Raw genomic sequence first — 4,342 nt, forward strand, 5'->3', positions numbered from 1 at the left:
CAATCTCTACGGCTGGGCAATGTGTCAACTACTACCTTACGCCGATTTTCGATGAATCGATGACGTGCACAATTTCGACTTTACGACCATCGGGTTAGATTCACCGACAGGCTATATTTTCGAGGTAGACTTGGAGTACCCTCAACATCTCCACGACGCGCACACTGACCTACCGTTCTGTACGACCCGCGAGAAACCACCCGGCAAGCGTGAGGACAAGCTCCTCGCAACATTATGCGATAAGCAACGTTACGTCATCCACTATCGCAACCTGCAGCAGTGTATTCGTCACGGTCTCCGTATCGCAAAGGTTCACCGTATACTACAATTCGCGCAAGCTCCATGGCTTCGTGATTATACAGAATTAAACACCAAATTTAAAACATTGGCAAAGAATGATTTTGAGAAAAATTTATACAAACTGATGAATAACGCGGTATTTGGCAAAATCATGGAGAATGTGCGCGATCACGTCGACGTAAAATTATTAACAAAATTTGAAGGGAAGGCAGATACGGTGCGGAGGCAATGATCGCCAAACCAAACAGCCACAGTTGTAGCGTCTTTTCGGAGAATCTGGTCGCGATAGAACTGCGTAAGTTCGAGGTGAAGTTCGACAAACCAATATACGTGGGTATGTGCACCCTCGATATATCCGATGCCTTCATTACAAAATATGTAGATTAACGATTGATGTTCTGTTTCTTCAAGAGTTTCTGAACATTCGAGTTGTAAAATTCCTTTCCTCTATCGGTCTGCAAATTTTTCGGACATCTTCCATCGTCTCGAATTAGTTTTGCAATCGCTTTCGTCACCTCGTTCCCGCTCTTGGCTTTGAGTGGAACGACCCATGCGTGCTTACTCAACACATCGATAATGGTGAGAATGTAGTGGTAACCTCTGTTGCAGTATACGGACGCATCTCAACCACATCCGCCTGCCACAGGTCATCATATCCGTGTACTATGACGCGTCTTCTTGGAAAATTTCTTCTCGCTACAGCGTGTAATTCATCAACCAGCGATCGTTTCTCAGTCATTGCGATTATTCACTTCTTGAATCGTCTTTTCAAATTCGTTTAGCATAACCTGCACATTATTTTGGAATGATGTCATCTTCCTCGATTTCATCAAGTCGATCTTTCAAATCTTAAACACTCTGCTGCACGTATCGTTTGTTTACCGCATCAACATCATCCACTGTTAGCGCTAAACGTCGAATCTTGCGTGATTTTGCATCAAAGTTGGCTGCGACTACGCAAAGAGCGTTATCGCGTACGTAATTTCTGAGCGATCCGCTCCACTGATAGTACGATACGTTTCCTCCTCCTCCGAGCAATAGTCCAAACTTGCTGATTTCGATATCGACTGAATGACGCGTATCGCGCTACGTCAATTTATAACGAGACCGGCTTTTCGAAGTTCCTCAATAATCGACAGAATTTTGTTGTCGTGACCATTATGCCCCGCCTGGCGCGAAGCCTCGAGCAATCGGAGACGATCCACAAGTACGTTGGGATCGCCCCAATGAATGTAGTCAATCTTATTATCATTTAGTGTCATGGCGCGCGGTATATCGGATCTTTTGTTTATACCCGTTCCAAATTTTTTACCCAACACCAATGGCGCGATTATATTCTTATACTTGTACCCCTTGTTACCTAGTACTTGACTATTCGCGCTATGACCCCGTCTATACGCATTTGTTGTCAACAGAATGCTCTTGTAGTTGTGCATGTCATCATCCGTGTATATATTTTCATTGGGAAATTTCATGAAAATTAACTTATACAGACCCGGTGTTCCCTCATATCTTTTCCCATTTATAATTATATCATCGTTTTTGTCCAAGGCGATACGTTTGTCGCCGAGCATCGTTCCCTCGTTACTAAAATAAACTCCGTACACAACGTCAATGTTTACAGCTTTCTTACCGTTCAAGACTGCTTTCAGATATTTTTGTCCCAGCGGACCATAGCTTATTGGCAACTTTTCTTGCCCCTCGGACGTTTGAAGCAGGTGTCGAATGGTTGTTACGAGTGGTTCATCGACGACTTCGAATACTTCTTCGACGGAAGGGGTATGTGAATACACATACGATAAATCGCGCGGCTCGACTATTTCAGACATTTCATTCAAAGTAGACGGTACAGTTTTCGATCGACTTAACATTGATTTCACAGGTGTGGAAGCCCGTATAGAATTGTCGTGCGAAGCGCTCGGTCGTTTTCGCTTCGGTTTTGGTTCCTCGTCCTCTTCCGAAAAGAACGTTTCGTTTTTGATAGGATCCTTGGAGGGTTCAACGGTGTTTTCGACAATCTGTTTCAGCAGTTCGATAATAGGTTTAAAGTGTCTCTCCAACGCGATGTCCTCCTCCATTTTACCGGTTTTCAGGGCGCGGTACTTTTTACGAATCGAATCACTCGTTTTGGCAATCTCTTTTGCTATCCTCTCACGATCTATGATGCTGTCCATGTTGCCTAGTCAGCGTATCGATAACAACTGATTATGTCACGGTACCGCAAAGTTATTAAAACCTTTTTTATATCGTCCATTGTTAAGCGCACTATCCTTATCAATCACAAGAAATCCATACTTTTGCTGCCAACATTTACGACACAAATCGCTGAAATCTTCGTAGGACATGTCAGTATTTACGTGATCGTTGTACACTCGTTTCAGATTAGTACCATCCTGTTTGAACAGGATCAACAGATTCGCATTGTCACGTATAAGATGCTTTGGTATCTTTGTATACGTCTGACAGAGATAGAAACAGTCAACGTGCGCGTGTCGGCCCATTGCAAAATACTCTCTTATCGCGTTTTGCTTGTCCCATGCCACGTCATCAAAGATAAAGATGGAATTCGGAAACGCCTCGTTCGATGGAATGACATTGCTATTATTAGAGAATGTAAAATAGCCAATTTCTTCGATCGGCGTTAGCAAATTCGTCAGATATTGATATTTCGGCTGTTGCAGCGATTTCAAGTACACGTACACGTTCTCGAATCGTACGCCATGTGGACTTTTCAAGAGACTTATCAGCACGTTCGTCTTTCCACAGTTTGACGGTCCGCAAACGATAGCGCGTATAGGGGTTGGCAGCATGCTACCATGCTTGCGCATCTCTTTATCGGTTCGCACTTTTCCATCGAGATTCGTCACTTTGATCATCCGCAACTGGCGCACGAACCGCTTATTTTCTCCTTCCACAAAATACTGAAAACGATATCGCGAGCGGGCCTATTTATAGGGATGCGTAGAGTGAAATCACTCAGTAATCAAAATGTTTATCATCATATCAGACGACCTACACAATTTAACATCAAAACAGTTGGAATATATACCGAAAATTATACTGCTGCGGGAGTTTGAAAATTTTAAAGATCTGTTATGGGATAGACTACCCGAGCATATACGAGCTGTTTCGGAGGTACAACGATACCGTCGGTGCTTGAAGCACTACAATTTGCCGAGTCATCTAACGCATATCGACGGACCGGCGCCTCTGATAAAGAATTGCGGTGAATGCCGTCGAGAGGATTGTTAAATCGCGGGATAAACGCGCTTCCTTTCGAACTGCATATTCCCGGATACCAGTTTTGCGGTGCGGGAAAGTGTTTAGAGAAATGATTGGCGAGAGGTGATCGAGATATCAATCCGTTGAACGCGACGTGTCGCGAGCACGATATAGCGTATTCGCATAGCAACGAACTCGCGAAACGACAAAGAGCTGACAAATTACTAGCTGAGGAGGCGCGGAAACGCATTGTCGCAAGGGACTCAACTCTTGGAGAGAGAGCCGCAGCCACGGCCGTTTGGGCGGCTATGAAGGCTAAGACATAATTAGGTATGGGCCTGAAAACTAGGAAGAGGAAGAGCAAGCGGATACTTCCGATAGCGAAACGCGGCGGCGTCCTACTTATTCTTCCACTGTTGGGCGTTCTCGGGTAGTTGGTCGACAGAGTGGCGGGAGTCGCCAAGGTCTTAAACGATAGTAAAGCGGCGCAGCATCAGCTGCAAGAAATGCAACGTCATAATCGCGTCATGGAAGGCCATGGCGTTTATCTCGCTCCCTACAAGCGCGGACGAGGTGTCGCGCGTAGAAAAAAAAAACGTCGACGAGAGACGTTAAAATTACCAAAAGGTGTAACTACCAACGTGCAGCTGCAGCAATTGCAAATCGTATGCGCATTCCATATTTTAGGGGTATCTTTATGCGTACTACATTACCGATGGAAGGAGTACATCGAAACGAGAGCGGTATCGTAAATTTGGATAATGTCGAGGGACCCGGTACGCATTGGATGGCATATGCGAAAAGAGGAAATCGCGCCATA

The 4,342-nt window shown here is 44.8% G+C and overlaps 1 pseudogene; it reads left to right on the top strand.

The window, feature by feature from the left end:
- Positions 1-424: 424 nt before the first annotated feature.
- Positions 425-1,009, top strand: LOC108721445 (uncharacterized; annotated as a pseudogene).
- The last annotated feature ends 3,333 nt before the right edge of the window (positions 1,010-4,342 follow it).

Source organism: Mycetomoellerius zeteki, unplaced genomic scaffold (assembly GCF_001594055.1).
Source record: "Mycetomoellerius zeteki isolate Tzet28-1 unplaced genomic scaffold, Tzet1.0 scaffold1730, whole genome shotgun sequence".
In the NCBI taxonomy this organism is placed as follows: domain Eukaryota; kingdom Metazoa; phylum Arthropoda; class Insecta; order Hymenoptera; family Formicidae; genus Mycetomoellerius; species Mycetomoellerius zeteki.